Below are 17,933 nucleotides of genomic sequence, written 5' to 3'. Positions count from 1 at the left end.
ACTCCCAAGTGGAGCCCCAGCCCAGATGATTAACACCAGACATGTGTTTCTGATAAGTTTCTGTGCTTGGCTCTAATAGAGAAAACATGTGGGGGCTGTGCTGGCAGGCACATAGGCCATCTTCCCCTTTTAATACAAACAGCAAGCGACCCCTTAGCTTGGTCATGCCCCATTTCCAGGCAAGATGTGGGCTCCAGATAGAAGCAAAAGGGTTGTCTCGGGTTTCAGCTCACATAACCCTCCTTAACAAGTCCTAACTCAAAGCGGACAGCTTTAAACTGTGCCAGGATCTGCAGGGAATTTCTTCCAAATCCCATCACAAAGGCTTGTCAGATTTTGTCAGATTTGGCCAGGTGTTTGACTGCATCCAGGTGTTGGGGAAATGAAAACCACGAGCCCTGCGAGACCAGACACATCAGCCTCGCTGTGGGTCTGGCCGGCGTGCCCTCCTCCCCCACAGCCGGCCAGCTCTCCTCTCCCACCCACCACTCTCGCCCTCCCCCCCCCCCCCTTAGGCTTCTGGGAGGAGAAGGATGAGGCGGGAGAGATCAATCTTTGAAGCTTTCCTAACAAAGATAAAGCCAACGATTTTCTGTCTTGTTTCAAAAGCTTTACTTCTCCCCCGCCTGGCTGGGGCCTTTCCCACAGGCCAGCGTTGAGAGCAGCTATCATAGGAATGATCTAGCAGACAGAAGCCGGTTTTCTCTCCTATACTTTGGGCTTCCGCCTCAGAGGGCAAGGTTTAAAAGATACTTTTAAAAATGAATTTGGCTCCTATTGCTTTGTGTGCCTGAAAGGTGCCCAGCACACCTTTCACCGAAGAAATACACACACACACACCCTTCTTTATCCTATGGTTTTCCCTTTTGCTTAAATACAAATTTCGTAAGAACTGCCTGTCCTTGATCCCTACTAGACCTTCTCAATACTGTCTTAACAGAAAAAAAAAAAATCCATACATCAGGATCTCACCTTTTTTTTTAAAGCAGTGAATAATTTTTCAAACTAATAAGTGTTCTTATAACATTTTCATACATGCATCTCCTATTAACTCCCTCCTCATCCCCTCATCCTCCTACGTCCTCTTGGTCTCAACTTTAGAAAAGTAATTCTTTTCCAGTACATTAAAAAAAAAAAGTACATAGATGTTATCTTCTTGGGGAATGGTGATAGAGTTTAGGAAAGTAAGTCATTTGTTCTTCTGAGAGAAAAAAAAAGTGATATATTACCTGTCCCGCACCCCGAAATTTAGTCGTTTTTGTCTAATAGAGGGGAGGGGAGACCCTAGGTCCTGGATGGCGACTTTTAGGTTCCAGTGAGCCATTACACTCAGTGTCCCCTTGGATAAATCATTTCCTTCTCTGGGACACTTCCAAGTGTATGAAAGTGAATGGGCTTATTTCTAAGGCGCCGCCAAGCTCTAGCAGCTGGCTGTTTGTGAAGTAGCTGGGGGAGAGGTGAAGTGTCGCAGACGACTTTACCAGGTCCTCCCCGGAGGTCCTTTGGCCTAATTATCCCGCCTGGGGGGCACTCGGGGCCGTCCGCCCGTCCCCCCCCAGCAGTTTCTGATCCTTCTGGGAGATAAGGTTTGAATCCGGATGTGGGCCTTGGGCCCTTTAACCTCCTCAGGGAGACCCTGGAGGGGAGGGGGGGAGAAGGGTACTCCCCCCCCCCACACACACACATCCTGCACCTAGACGTGTCTCCTGACACCTCAGGAACCAGGAAGGCTAGGCATGAGAGGTGAGGGTCTCCCCAAACGCCAAGGGATACCCCCCACCCCGCCCCCATACAAGCCAGGCCAAGGCTGGCTCCCCTCCTCCCGCCCGATCCCGTCCCATCCCACCCGACGTGTTTCGGCCTAGGGGACCCCAGGGTTTAAATGGACCCCCTCCGCGTCGCCACTGTCCCGGGGAACCTGTCATTAAAGTCAATTAACTTTTCCCACACCCCCCGGCCGGCAACAGCCCGCTGCAAGCTTCCTCCCGGCTCCTAAGTGCAACCAGATGGGCGGATGAGTGGCCCCCGCCGCGCGCCCGCCGGGGGCGGCTCGGGGTTCCCGGGAGGCCCGCAGGGCCGGTGGCCGGGCAGGAGCGGGCCAGGGCGGCCACGCCGAGCCGGCCCCGGCGGCCCTGCGGCCAAGGTGGCTTGCTCAGCAGGCCCGGCTGCTTTCTGGCAGGAAATGAATAGCTCCCAGATGAGCTCAGGCAACCTGAGAGGTCGTGAGAACGGCGCGAACCCCCGCCTGTGCAGCCGGCAGCCTGCCAGGCCGCGGGGGGAGCGGGCGGTGGCGGCGGCGGCGGGAGGCCGGGAGGCCCCGCGGGCGGCCGGGCGGCGGCGGCGGCGGGGGCCGCAGGGAGGAGGGAGCGGCTGACACACGAGCCCGCGCCCGCTCCTGCTGACAGGCAGGCCGCCTCTCGCCTCCGCCCGCGCGCCCGCCTCCCTCCCGCGCCCCGGCCTGCGCGCGCGCGCGCTCGCCCGCCGCCCTCCCCCCCGCTTCCCCCGCCCGGGGCCCAGCGCCTCCCAAGCAGCAGGCCCAAGCCGCAGAACCGCGGCCGCCCGCCCGCCCTGCCGGCCCGCCGAGACCTGGCGGGGGTGGGGGGTGGGGTGGAGCCGCCTGCCAGTGTTTTTCCAGTTCCCCCGGTAGCTCCGGGCCGCGTTTAGAAGAAGCCAGAGAAACTGGGCCGAGGCCAATGTCAGGGCACCAGAGGCCCCGGCGGCCCGCAGAGGCCTGCCAGGCGTGGGGCCGAGCCGGGGCCGGGGCCATCGGAGCCCGTCGCGCCGTGGCCAGAAAGACCTTTCAACCAGACTGGCACTGCGGCCATCCAGAGGGAAAGACCATTTCTCCACAACTCCTAACACCTACGGAGTAGCCAGTCATCTGCAGTAGGCACTGAGACCGTGCTGATGGCGACCCCCGGCCTCAGCCCGGAGACCGCTGGGACACACCAGTGACTCCCCCCCGACCCGGCTGGGTGTGCTGAATGCCGGGACTGGAGTTTAAACAAAGGACACGCACAACAGACGTGAAGGCCGATTTGAGAGGAAACTAGGGGTGTTTGCAGAGTGGCCCCCCCATGGAAGTCCCAAAGGCTGAGAGGCAATACTGAGAAGAGCCAGCACAGAGACTATGAAAGTGCTGGTCAAACAATTTAGGGTAGGGTCATTGTGATCGTGAGTTGTTGTAGTTCAAATGTTAAGATACTGTGCAAATCGGCTTAAAAGTCAGGGAGGAAAAACCTAGGTGCCAGTAACTCACATCTATCATCACAGAGGAGATCACAGTTCAAAGCCAGCCTGGGCAGGAATGTCTGTTGTGACTTTTTTTTTTTTGTCGGTCATGGGGCTTGAACCCTGGGCCTGGGTGCTGTCCCTCAGCTCTTCAGCTCAAGGCCAGCGGTCTACCACTCAGGCCACAGCTCTACTTCCAGTTTTTCTGTTTATGTGTTGCGGGGATTGAACCCAGGACCTCATGCAATCAAGGCAAGCACTTTACCACTGAGCCACATTCCAGCCTGCGAGACTCTTTACCTCCAGCAAAAAGCTGAACGTGGAGCCGTGGCTCAAGTGGTAGAGTGCCAGTCTTGAGTAAAAATGTTAAGGGTTAAGTGCCCAGACCCTGAGTTCAAGTCCTAGTACTGGCACCAAAAAATGAGGTGGGATGAGGACAAGATACCCACCTTTGTCCTTGGCTTTCTCAAGTTAGAAGCACCAAAGTCAGCTCCAGGTTGCTTAACTTGTTGAGCTCAAGGCAAATTATTTAACCTCTTTGTGCTAAGCTACCCAGGCTGGCCTCCAGTAATCCTCTTGCTTTAGCCTTGGGAGTAGCTGGGACTACAGACCTTGGACATGGTATGGCCTTTGTAACTGGTCTGTAACTTGAAATGAATAGATGCACTTAAAACGTTTAGAATGGCTCTTGGCCCTGAGCCCTCAGTGTTTGTCAGCTGTTATGATTCCTAAACAACCACAGTGAGGATGTTCACCAGACCAGAAAGTCTTAGGGTCTGCTTGTAATTGAACCAGGCCCCTTGGGAAAGGACCACAGCGTCTTCCTCAGTTTCTCAACTACATGCATTCGTGGGGTAATTATTGAACCAGGTACCACAGGAAGAAAAGGAGAGGAAAGAGGGGATTTCTGTAGCTATAACAAAGAGTACAGCCTGGTACATGAGACAGTTGGGTAAAAGATTTTTAAAAGTACCTTGGTAAGTCCTACAAAAGAAGTATATAGTGGGGTGCTGATGGCTCATACCTATAATCCTAGCTACTCAGAAGGCTGAGATCTGAGGATTGCAGTTTGAAACCAGCCTGAATAGGAATGTGTGTAAGACTCTGATCTCCAATAAAAACTACTTTAAAAATAAAAAAAAAAAACTGGAAGTGGACCTGTGGCTAAAGTAGTAGGGTGCTAGCCTTGAGAAAAAGAAGCTCAAAGAGCAGTCGGGTCCAGTTCCTGAATTCAAACCCCAAGCCAGCACCAAAAAAAGAAAAAAAAAAAGGAGTATTATTCCAGATTGTTACACAGAGAAAGTTGTATATCACAACCAGTGCATTTTCAGTTCTATAAATTATGATTTATTTTTTGTGACCATAGAAATTGTTGGCATAGGGCTGGGAAGGTGGCTCAGTGTTAGAGCGCTTGTCTTGCATGCTTGAGGCCCTGGGTTCGATTCCTCAGCACCACATAAGCAGGAAAAAAAAAGCCGGAAGTGGCACTGTGGCTCAACTGGTGGAGTGCTAGCCTTGAGCTGAAGAGCTGAGGGACAGCGCCCAGGCCCAGAGTTCAGGCCCCATGACCAGACCCCCACCCCCCAAAATAAGAAATTTTTGGCATAGCCTAATTCCACCTACAAAAACATATTGTTAAGTGTTTCATTTGCATATGAGTAAGTTTAGGGGCTGCAGGCACTTTCCTGGTATACATAAGACCCTCAGTTCAATCCCTAGCAAATCCCATGCACACTGACATGCATGTGTATGCACACATAACTAATATCGTATAAAGAAGCACAACTTCCTTGATGTGGTCAAAAAATAGAATTAGCAATCAGGCAATATGGCTGCTACCTAGGAGATACTGCACAAGTCCTCTTAAGGACTCCAATTTCTCTATCAGCAAGGCAAGAAAACCAAACCAGGAAGTCTCTGAAGTCCTTTCAACTCTAGTGTGTGCACATGCTTTATGGCTGAAACAATCTGTACCAGGCATATTTTTGAAATTTCATGCAAATGTCCTTGGGGTTATTTTAAGTATTATTTTATATTTATACAGTATTTTATCTACCTTAAAACATGTAGAAACTAGCTGAGTACCCTTGACTTATTCCTGTAATCCTAACTACTCAGGAAACGGGATCTGAGGATCATGGTTTGAAGCCATCCCAGTCAGGAAAGTGTGAGATTCTTTTTTTTATGTAGGTTGTAGCTCTTGAACTCTGAGCCTGAGTGCTGTCTCTGAGCTCTTCAGCTCAAAGCTTCCAGTTTTCTGGTTATCAATTGGAGATAAGAGTCTCATGGACATTCCTGCCCGGGCTGGCTTTGAACTGTGATCCTCAGATCTCAGCCTCCTGAGTAGCTAGAACTACAGGTGTGAGCCACTAGCACCCAGCTATGTGAGGATTCTTATCTCTAGTTGACTATCAAAAGGCCAGAAGTGGAAGTGTGGCTTAAGTGGTAGAGCACCATCCTTGAACAAAAAAGGCTAAGGGCCTAGGCCCAGGTCCTGAGTTCAAGCCCTGGTCTGACACATACACACAAAAAGATGTAGAAGCTGAGGCCTAAAGGATGGACATTATGATTTGCCATTGTAAGAATTCAGGCAACACATTAGATTTTTGGAGACTTGCCATTCTGATGAGAATTGTGTCCACTGCAAAGCATATCAGAGGAAACTTGAATCTCACAGGATTTGCTCACAGATTTGCTACTGAGACTATTCTCTGCTGTTATATCGGAACAGGAAAAGTTAAAAATAACACCATTTTTCCTTTTCATTCTAAAGCATTTGTCTCCACCATCTTTATCTGCTCACTTCTGAATAGAGAATGTGATCTGCTGGTTTGATAACCAGGATTCTGTCTATCTAGGAAGCATATTTCTCCAACTGGGTAGGGTTCTTCCCCCCCACCCCCACCCCTGCCCCCCGCCCCAGTACACTTACTGAATTAAGTAAACTTACTGAACTTGTTTAGCCAAACAAGAATATCAGTCTGAATTAGTGGAAAATCTATAATTTAAATATCCAGGAGGAAATGCAATAATTCTGCAAATACTTGTAGTGAGACTGAATTAACAGTTTATGGAAGCACTTGGTTTCATAAAACTGATACATTAAATTCATTTAAAGAATGTCAAATATTAAACATGGCTCTAGTGATATTACTTATAAAACCTTATAATAAAAAATAAGAGGAGCCATGACTGCAGCCAAGTAAATAATTCAATCTAGATTAATAATAAGGCATTAGGGGGCTGGGAAGTTGGCCCAGTGGTAGAGCTCTTGCCTTGCATGCCTGAGGCCCTGGGTTCGATTCCTCAGTACTACATAAGCAAAAAGAAAAAAGCCGGAAGTGGCGCTGTGGCTCAAGTGGTAGAGCACTAGCCTTGAGCTGAAGAGCTGAGGGATAGCGCCCAGGCCCAGAGTTCAGGCCCCACGACCGGACCAAAACAAAAAAAAAAAATTAAGGCATTAGTGTGGCTATGCTTTCTTTTTTTTTTTTTTTTTGTCGGTCGTGGGGCTTGAACTCTGGGCCTGGGCACTGTCCCTCAGCTCTTCAGCTCAAGGCGAGTGCTCTACCACTTGAGCCACAGTGCCACTTCCAGTTTTCTGGTGGTTTATTGGAGATAGGAGTCTCACGGTCTCTCCTGCCCGGGCTGGCTTTGAACCGCGATCCTTAGATCTCAGCCTCCTGAGTAGCTAGGATTACAGGCGTGAGCCACCAGCGCTCGGCTTTGTGACTATGCTTTCTATTGTTAGATAAGTTTGCAGTTCTAAATTATCTTTAGTCAAGCAGGGATCAGTGCATTTTTCCCCTCAAAATTCCGGTGATAGCTATGTTACTTAAAGAACACTGCTGGTTTAAATATGTTGTTTCTCATAAATGTAATCTGTTTTGATAATTTAGTTACTGATGTTAGACATGAAATTTGTAAATCTAGCCTACAGAAACAGCTAGCCTATTAAAATGGACAAACACTACCAACTTCATGGTTTCTGCTGTGTAGTTTCTCTTCCAGCAGTTTTTCTCCCAAGCTGAATGGTTATAAATTTGTCCTCAAAGCCATCAAAATGTAAAGCAAGAATATTATCTCATAACAGAGGTAGGGGAGACCAAAGGTAATATATGTTAAAGCAGTTCTAGAAATGCTGGCCTGGCTGGACATGCCAGTGACTCACACATGTATTCCTGGGAGGCTGAGATTTGAGCATTGCAGTTCAAAGCCAGCTCAGGCAGGAAAGTCTGACATTCATATCTCTAATTAATCACTGAAAAGCTGGAGTGGAGCTGTGGCTCAAGTGGTTGAGTACAAGTCTTGAGCAAAAAAATTAAGAGATAGTGTCCCCTGAGTTCAAGCCCCAGTAATGGTGTACTCTCACATACCCACACTATGTTGGCTTCATAAGACATGTAAGATCTATAAACAGATACCAGAATTATTTCCTAGGATGAGATAAAGGCACATCTATATACGTTTTCATGTTTTTCTTTTTTCCTTTCCTTTCTCCTAGATAAGTCATTGAGTCATTTCTTCATCTCCAGTGGAGATCTAGGGTGGAAAAATGGGATTCAAAGCTTAAAGAAAGGTTTCACCACCTAAGATTTGGGAAGAACAAATGTTGTCTAGGACACCCAATTATTCTCTCCTCTTTCTCTTCTTTCATGATCACCCATGTAATTGTTTAGGATCAAATATATACTTCTCCTAAACCTCTGCGTTAGTACTATATTGTTTTATTAGGTAACCATGGAGTTGGCTATTAATATCTTGTAGAGGAGAACACGCCTCTAAAACAATAAACAACTAAGGACTCATTTGTATTAGTATTGTTTTTATTTGCTTGGTTCTTCTATGTGTGTGTTGTGCATACTGTTGAACTCAGAGCCTACATGCTGTCCCTGAGCTTTTTTTGCTCAAGGCCAGTACTCTATTCAATTTCTGGCTTTTTTTTTTTTTTTTTGTAGATAATTGAAGGTAAGAGTCATATGGATTTTCCTGCCTGGTCTGGCTGGCTTTGAACTGCAATCTTCCTGGGTAGCTAGGATTACAGGTGAAAGCCACCAGCACCAACCAGGCTGTTTTCTCATTTTGGAGTTGGGGAGAGAGACAAGAGGGGAAAGATTGAAGGAAAATAATGTATAGTTGTCTAGGAAACACTGAAACTGCCTTTATGTGACCTGTTTGAGATTTTATTTTGAGTTCAGAACAGGTTTTCTTTCTCCAACAAAGAGAGTCTTTTGTGTCTGGAAACATTTCAAAAACAGTAATTTCAGCAGGTGGCTAACACCTGTAATCCTAGCTACTCAGGAGGCTGAAATCTGAGGATCACTGTTCAAAGGCAGTCTAGGCAGGGATGTCTTCAATTAAAAACACCAAAAACCAGAAGTGAAGATGTAGCTCAAATGGTAGAGCTCAAGCCTTGAGTAATAAAGCTCAAGGACAGTGCCCAGGCCCTGAGTTTAAACCTCAGGACCAGCAAAAACAAACAAAAATCAGCTTAATATCAAACACAGCCATCAGTTTCTAACAAGATATTGAACCCAACTTAGTTGGATTTTTTTTTCATTAAAAAATGTTATTAAAGAACCTAAGCACTATCCCAGATCTGATAGAAGCCTGCTCAGTCTTTTCACTCTACCCTCCGGATGTTTGTTGCGCTTAAATAAATGCACCTCTAACAAGGCACTGGTTGCTCATGCCTGTAATCCTAGTTACTTGAGGTGGATTTGAGGGTCACAGTTCAAAGCCAGCCTGGGCAGAAAAATCCATGAGACTCTTAGGTCCAATTAACAAAAGAAAAACTGGAAGGGGAACTGTGGCTCAAGTGAGTGCAAGAAACCCCAAGTTCAAGCCCAACTACTGGAACAGAAAGAGAGAAAGAAAGAGAGGAGAGATTGAGAGGGGAGAGAGGGAGAAAGAGGAAAGAGAGAGAGGGAATAAGGGAAAGAGGCAGGCAGAGAAGCAAGCAAGACTCTCTACCTGCAGTCTCTGTATAGACCTCCAACAACTGGTTCTTTCTTTAGAGCTTATTGGGTTGATGACGTTGAGAAGCAGGTGCTCTGCTTGGTCTCCAGCCAGTGGTGGAAATTTTAAGAGATGACTTCGTGGGAGGGTTTAGATCCTTGAGGGCATGCCTCAAAGGACACAGTGGGGATTCAGCCCTTTCCTCTCTTTCTCACTTGACCAGATGAGTGGGTCCCTGCCCCCACTCACTCCCACAATGACGTGCTGTTCTCCCACAGACCCAAGGCAATGGAGCTAATGGGCCAAAACCTCCAAAATTGTGAGACAAAACAAACCCTTCTGCATTTTAAGCTGTTTTTTTTTCCCTGGTATTTGTTATAGTCACAGAAAGCTGACTAACACACTCCCAACATAAAAGCACATCTACTTCTCTACACTCTTTAAGATCTACCCTGTGACCTCTCTCATTTCTTACCAAGAATGTCTGAATATTGCTCAGAGCTGACTCTCTCTTTCTTGCCTCTCACCCTCTCCTTTCTACTGACATGTGTTAGTTAGGGCAACTCAGAGAACAGGTGGTCATTATCTGACAACATGTGTTTTACTTTTATTTTTTTTTTTTGGTCAGTCGTGGGGCCTGAACTCTGGGTCTGGGCGCTGTCCCTCAGCTCTTCAGCTCAAGGCTAGTGCGCTACCACTTGAGCCACAGCGCCACTTCCGGCTTTTTTCTTTTTGCTTATGTGGTGCTGAGGAATCAAACCCAGGGCCTCATGCATGTGAGGCAAGCGCTCTACCACTGAGCCATCATTTGACCCTGTAAAAACCTCATTCTTGAAATTCCATCTGTCCTTACTTGCTGAGCATCTCTTTTTTCCAAGTACTTTCAACCTCTCAGCCAATTTCTCAGTATCTGTCATGGGATTGTTCCTTCTGCCTTCTACCCACATCTCTTTGCTCATAACTCAAGCCTCCATGGCAGTGACGGACATCTCTATGAAGACAGTGCCAACCTGGCATCTTCAATCCAGAGTTCTTTCCTTAGCTCCCAAACCATGGACTCAACTGTCAATGGGACGTCTCTGCATGGCAGTTACTGTTTCTCAAACTCGATTTATGACCCTCACACCATGTCTTCCCTCTGTTTTCCCTAGACTCAGTGTGTCTTTCTCAAGCCCACCACCTGTTTCTTCCTTGTATCTTTCAGGTCAGGTTACCAGGAGCCTTCAAACCTCCCTGCCTGATGACTCCCCTTATTGTGGTTGCCATGTTGGTATAGGAGTTTCACGTATAATACTTTTGTCTTCCCTCAGAGACTGCTTTCCTTACCCTTTGTTCTCAGTGTGGCCCCTCTGCTATCCATAGACCATGCTCCAGCCTCAGCCCATCATGGTGGCTAGAAAAGTTCCCCAGTGTGTCCTGTTGCTTTCATGCCAGGGAAAACTTGCCTTTGAAATCTCCTGACTGACTCCCCTGCTTCATTCCCTGTAGCAGGCATTGTCTGCTCTTGCTTCCCCAACATAGACACACTCAAAGCTGCTCCAGTACACCTTCAGCCTCTGTCCCTTTGTACACACTGACCTGGGCTGAAAGTTTCCCGCTGCTGTTTCCTACTCACGCACCTCCCACTACATGCTCTTGGCATGCATCTGCTTCAGGAAGGCCATCCTGATGCCTCCCAATCCCTCTGTGACCCCTCTTGCCCCTCCTGTCCTCTTTCTGGGGCATCTAATGTGACCCTATTCACATGGACTCAGGGAGACAAGAATGTTGTCTTTCTTGTGACCTCAGCACCTGGCATGGGCACTGACCTGCAAAATCCATTCAAGGAGCTGCATGTTACTGGTATAGGAAGAAGGCTGATAAAAATAACAGTTCACATTTGGCAAAAATACCTTAAGGATCCCCAAATGCTTTCACAAATATCACCTCATTTGATTCTAAAACAAATCTAGGAGGGTAAAGAGGATATTGTCATCTTCACATCCAGTGTGAGGTATTTAGATTCAAAAAGGGTAGGTGACTTGGCCAAGGTAACAGCTGAGAAGTGCCAGAAGTAAAAGTCTCTGGACCCCACATGTCTGGCTATGAACATCCTAGTAAAGCAGGTTTCTATGGTGACGCAGGCAAATGCCCCTCTCCCTTCCTTACTGCTTGCCAGGGGCAAACAAACCTAGTTACAGTATCTGTATTCTGTGCACTTTTGCTGCTTATATAACCAGAATCAATTTGTTGGAAATGTGTTCTCATCTCACTCTGCTTTTGCTGTGACACATGTATAACTAAAATCTCAGACTAAAATCACAGAGAACTGCAGAAATTCCTTCCTGTCCCTCAAATGGCATGCTATTAATGCAATCAAGTGCAATCTTTTTTTTTTTTTTTTTGCCAGTCATGGACCTTGAACTCTGGGCCTGGGTGCTGTCCCTCAGCTCTTCAGCTCAAGGCTAGCACTCTACCACTTGAGCCACAGCACCACTTCTGGCTTTTTTTCTGCTTATGTGGTGCTGAGGAATCGAACCCAGGGCCTCATGCATGCAAGGCAAGCACTCTACCACTGAGCCACCTTCCCAGCCCAAGTGCAATCTTTTGTAAGCATAAAAATTAATAATTTTCAGTACCAATGAATTAATGGGATTATTTTTTCAAAATAAAAAATGACTTAGGACGAAAAAAAAGAACTCAAACTTTAAGAAATAAGAAAAGTATTAGAATCTGAAATGCCATTTGTGAGGCTGGTGAATGAGTCACACTGAGACCCAGAGAAACCAGCAGGAAAATGCTAATAAGAGAGAACCGGGTGCTGGTAGCCCCTGCCTGTAATCCTAGCTATGCAGGAGGCTGAGATCTGAGAATTGTGGTTAAATGAAACACTTCTTAAGCCAGAAGGGGTGCTGTGGTTTAACACGCTAGCCTTGAGGAAAAAGAGCTCAGAGACAGCGCCCAGGCCCTGAGTTCAAATTAGTAATATCATCAGGAGTGATTTCAAAGCCATAGGTGAGAAAATCCAAATGTGGCTGTTTCTGACAAGATCCATAAAAGTTCTGTAAGCAAAATGTTTCTCTGGAAGGTAATCACTGACTATACTATTGTGGGATTTTCCTTCCTGTGTCTGCTGGTGTTTTGTGTTCCAGTTTTGTGGTAGATAAAAGTGAACAGAAGCCAGGCAGCAGTGGCTCATGCCTATATTCCTAGCTACTCAGGAAGCTGAGAACCGAGGAGCTCAGTTCAAAGCTAGCCTTAGCAGACAGACCTTGAGACCCTTATCTCCAATTCACCAGCAAGTGGCACCACATGTGGAACCCACCAGAAGCAGAAGTGTAGCTCAAGTGGTATAATGCCAGCCTGAGGCGTGCAAGGCCCTGAGTTCAAACCTCAGTACTGGCACAACAAAAGAAGAAAAAAAAAATCATGCAGGCAAATAGACAAATATACTTAGTATGTGGGCACTGCCCCTCAAGCCACCTTTGTCTTTGCTTTTCCTATTTCCCTTTTTTCCTCTCCTTCCTTTACTCACTTCCTAGATAGTCCTTAGACCCTGGCACCTGTTCACCTCCTACAGCACCACTAGAGCTGCTTTCTGAGAGATGCCCCAAACACTACTCACACTCTGCTCATCTACCACCCTGTCTGGGGGATTCTGATTTGTTGGGACCCATCTCTTCCCAGATTGTTTCTCTCAAGCTAGATCCCTTTGCAAGGATTGGAATATTCTTTTCATTATCTATACACCCAGATTGGCCCCACAAGCTGCTGGTCTCCTAGCAGTTTTCCAAGTACCTTGCCAATATCCATTCATAAACAGAAAGGAGGGAACACCTGTCTGGGTTAGGATAAGAGAGCTCAGATGATAGTTTTTTCTTTTCCTCAGTTTCCAAAGTAGTTAGACTACTTTTATAGCCTAAATATTTATATCTTTTAAAAATGAGTCTTGGACAACACCTTGGAGAAAATATTTCTCCCTACTGAAAGAAAAATCATATTGCTAGATCGGCAAAGCATTTATTTAGTCGAATCTGATTGGCGAAGCATTTATTTACTCTCTTCCTAGGTCCAGAGTATCCTTGTCAGGTCTCTTGCTTCTGGGATGGCACACAGAGACAACTTGCTACTTTTCTCTGCATCATAATGGTTGGCACCTCAACTCATGCAGTTGTTAAGAGATAACCCTAGGGCTTCTGCCCAAGGATGGAGGATGGCTCTTCTTTCTGACCTGACTGGCCTTAAGTTCCAGTCTCCCCAAATCATCATGGTTGACAAGTATGTCAGTCCACAAATTCAGCTGTCACTGCCTTTGCTTCTAAGCTGGTCCTGTGTCTGTTTTCACAAATTGAAAGTGGCATAAATGACTCAATGCCATTTTAGGCCTAAGCCTTACAAAGAACTGGGGTTTTTCGCTTTTGCATAGTGGGGAGCTCAATCGGTGAACTAAGGAAGGAACTGCATTGATAAATGATCATGTGAAGCAGCCAAATAGAGAAAGAGTAGCCTGGACTACATGTAGAGAATTGGGGACTGCGGCTTCGTGATAGAGTGCTCACCTAATATGCACAGAGTCCTGGGGGTTCAAGGCCCACGAAATGGGGGGGGAGGGAAGAGTACATGAAGAAAAGAGTAGCCTAGTCATCCCATCTTCCCAGCTGAGCCCAGATGTCACCTCTAGAGCAGATTTATGAAGGAGCCATCTTGAAGGTTGCTGCTGGTGAAGGCCCAAGATGACTACAGTACAGTCAACATCATTCAGAGCAGAAGATTTGCCTCACTGAGCCCAGCCAACCTCTGAATTGTGAAGGGAATAAAGTAGTTGCTGCTTTATGCTTATTAAAAGTGTGTTCCCAAAGATCACCAACACTATCCATGAAACAAAGCTGAGATTATTGCTCATTTGAAGTAAGGAAGACCAAACCTTGCCCGGGCATTATCAATGTATCCAAGAGGGAAAGTCAAAATACATTTATAATTGGAAAGTTGGTTTAAAATGGTCTTTCAAGATAGAGACTTCATTAGAATTGTGCCAAGACTATAAGGCAAGAATCCAAAATTAGTGGAAACTTCAAGGCAAGGATTTCAAGAGGCGAAACTAAAAGAAATATAAGGCATACATTGATGTGTCCCAGTGAAGAGTTAATAAGAAGTACCTTTAATAAAAATCAAATAATTTGCTTGGGCAGGCAACTCCTGGAAAAAATAAAGTCACAGGAATGAAGACAGAGAAATAACATGAGGTCATGTTAACATAGGCAATGAAATGTGGTTTATGTTCCTAGGTCCAGGCTGAGTATGAATAAAGCCAGTTGGTTTGGGCTCACAAGGCACTGGACTGTGAGATGATTTGTTACACATCAGTTCACAATGAAGACATTCCCTTCACTTTTTCCATCTCAGTACTTTTCTCAATTCACTCACTCATCAAACACTTATTGTGTACCTGTTAGTGTACCTGTTATGTACCAGTCACTGTACTAGGTCCTGGAGGTATGTGCAATATGATAGATCAGGTTCACTCTGTTTCTTTTTTTTCTCCTTAGTTGAAATATCCAAGTAACTAAATACATATTTCCATAGATTCCACTGTAAAGGAGCCATCAATAACACATCCAGATAATATCCACATACCAGTGCGTGTTATGAGTTATTCTTGATTATTTATGGATGTGGGATTTTCACTCCTGAATTAGGCTACAAGTGATTCCAATCATCAATTGTTATTGAAGGAAGCTTATGCCCGGATTTTTAGAAAGTAGGTGTTAAAAGGCAAGAGACTCCCGAGTGTGCTCCAGCCAAAGTCCCCATTCTGTAAGTTTTACCTAACTACTTGATTTGGCTTCATTTTAATTTGGTTTGAGAGTCTGCTCACATATCTCCTGACAAGTGAAGGGCTAACAGCAGGCACTTTTTGCTGGGCAAAAAAAGGTGCAGATTGCCAGACCACCCAGCTTAGGTCTTTGCTAAGAAAACTCTCTGAATATCCTAAAGATCACAAGGAGTGATGGGTGAAAATGTTGTCAGACACTTTGTATTCATATACTGTTTTGTAGAATGGGAACATCTTTGTACAACTATTTTTAAAAGATAATAATAATAATAATAAATGTTAAAAAAAAAAGATCATAATTCTCCAGGCTGCCTGGATTTCTGTTCTCCATCCCGATACTTACACTCTTACAGAGCAGCTACTTTGTGCTCTGACTATAGAAAGATAAATAAATGAGATGCTGGAATATCATTCCTTTGTCTATAGTCAGAACACTCAGTAGGAAATTTCAGTATTCCTAAGAGTAAACAATTAAAAAAAATTGGCTTCTTAGAGTTATTTAGACATATAAAAGGTTTCTTCTTCAAAAGGCTAGAGATTCTTGGGGGCTAGCAGATGAGAGTGTTGGAGAAATGGAGGATAGGTTAGAAGAGTGTCTCTGGTTGGGTACAGTTGAGAGAGGGCAAAGCCAGGCCTGGTCTAACTGGTTTCAAAGACTAATGAGTCATTGCCACCAATCAATCTTCACCCAGGGAGAGCTGTCTCTTGTCTCTTTATAGCTTTTGTGGAGAGCCAAGTGGAGAGAGTAGAATCAGATCTGGAGATAGGCCCCATCCCAAATCATTGTAACCTTGACAATGTCATTTGCTGTCGTTTAAAAATGGGAGCATTTAGCCAATTGCTGGGGGTCACACCTGCAATCCTAACTATGTAAGAGGCTGAGATTTGAGGATCTGGTTCAAAGCCAATTTGGGCAGGACATTCCATAAGACTCATATCAAATGAACAGACAAAAAGCTGAAAGTGGAGGTGTGTCACAAGGCTGGCTGGTAGAGTCTGGAATGTAAGAAGCCAAGTGAAAGCATGAAGCCCAGAGTTCAAGCCCTAGTACCATCACAATAGATAGATAGATAGATAGATTATAATGAGAGAGAAAGGAAGGAAGGAGGAGCGAGAGAAGGAAGGAAGGAGAAAGAAAGAAAGAAAAGCATTGGCTCTTGTGGCTCCTCCAGCTTGAGACAGGGCCCTCTGAACATCAAGCCATTAGACTCTGCCCTTGCCTGGGGTCAAGGTTTACAGACAATATGGACTAGGGAGCCCTTGATGCCAAATGCTGCGATGACGGGTGATTGTTATGGTCCCTGGTTTGCAAGCATACATGTTCTGCCCTAATATCAGAATCCCTTTAAATGTCCATCATGTGTCTGCTCTAAGCTCTAGTCTGCTGATTTCTACCTCCTTTTCTCCCTATATTCCGTTCTCTAATCGATTCATGTTTAAATCATCCATTCATTCAATGAATACTTCACTATCTTGGACACTAAGACCTATCCCTGACCAGGCTTTGGGGTGAGGTTTCCAAGTGGAAAGGCCTATATAAGGCCAGGGCCTCTTACAGGTCGGGCTGGTCTAGGAAAGCTTGAGAGCAGCAAGTTGCTAAGTGGGAGGCTGTCCCCACGTGGGGATGCCTTCAGAAGCACTCGGCTTGCTTTCTGGATTTTCTCCAGATTTCCTAGAGTAAAGAGTGAAGGGACTTACAGTCTAACCACACCTTTAACTCAACATTTCCCAATTAAAATGTGATTCCATCCCCTAGACCTCTCTATCCACTTCTGGGGAAAACCCTCCCATTTTTTTTTTTTTTTCCTCTCCTGGGAGGCCCCAGGGCAAACTCAGCAATAGTTGAGTAATTGGGTTGTTGAGTAACTTGAGTGTCTGAGCTCAGGTTACCTGACTGTTTAACACCTCCAAGCCACTCTCTGTCCCCTTCCATATTTGCTATGAACTGAAGGAGTCTGCGATGGAATGCAACCCACATCAAGGAAGACAAGGCAAACTCCCCAGGCCAGCAGCAGCAGGGCAGCCAGCCCCCTACCCCCCACCCAGCCTGGCGGTCACCTTTTCCTTCTGTCCTTGAGAAGGCCATAGATCTTGTCTGACCGGCAGAATGTTCATTTTTGGAGTGGTGAAGGCAGGAAGAAGTAAATCAGGAGACCCACAGCAATCCCCCAAAAAGAAAAACTAAAATTTCAAGTTGGAATGCAGAGGACTGTAAAGGCAGAAAGGACTACTCCAGAGGCTGAGATCTGAGGATCCCATTTCAAAGCCTGCCCAGGCAGGAAAGTCTGTGAGACTCTTGTCTCCAATTAACCAGCAAAAAGCCAGAAGTGGAACTGTGGCTCAAGTAGCAGGGTACGAACCTTGAGTGGAAAAACTAAGGGACAGCACTCAGACCTTGAATTCAAGCCCAAATACCGTCCCCCCCCCCCCCAAATAATGATGATGATGAAGGCAGAAAGGAGGGGTGAAACCATGAGCCAGTGGGTAGAGGGAATGAGACTGACAGTGGACAGGATTCTAGAAGCCCAACATGTCCTTGTTCTCTAAAGCTCAACCTGATAAAGTCAAGCAGTCAGTCTGTCTGCCTTTTTCTAGCCTCTCCCTTCCCAGTGCCCTCTTTTTCCTCTCTGTTCCTCTCTCTTGGCTTCTTTTGCTTCTGTTGTTCAAACTCTCATTTGCCAAGCTTCTCAGGACCTGGTATTTACTTGGGTCCCAGCTGTAAGTTTTTCCCCCACTCCAGGAATTTCAGTAATAAATCACAGAGAACAAAGCCCTCCTCACAGAGATAGCACTCGGGTTTCTGCTCAGCCTCTGCGGCCTTGGACAGGCTTCTGAGAAGAGCCCTTGCCTGGTTACAGGCACAAACAGAGCCCTGCCTTTCACAAACACAAGGCGCTGAGGAGAGGCCTGAACTCCAGGTGAATGGGCCCCGGCC

Source organism: Dipodomys spectabilis, unplaced genomic scaffold (genome assembly GCF_019054845.1).
Source record: "Dipodomys spectabilis isolate Male_0828 unplaced genomic scaffold, ASM1905484v1 ptg000017l, whole genome shotgun sequence".
NCBI classification, from domain to species: Eukaryota; Metazoa; Chordata; class Mammalia; order Rodentia; family Heteromyidae; genus Dipodomys; species Dipodomys spectabilis.
The sequence above is the reverse complement of the archived record's forward strand: the minus strand, read 5'-3'. Positions refer to the sequence as shown.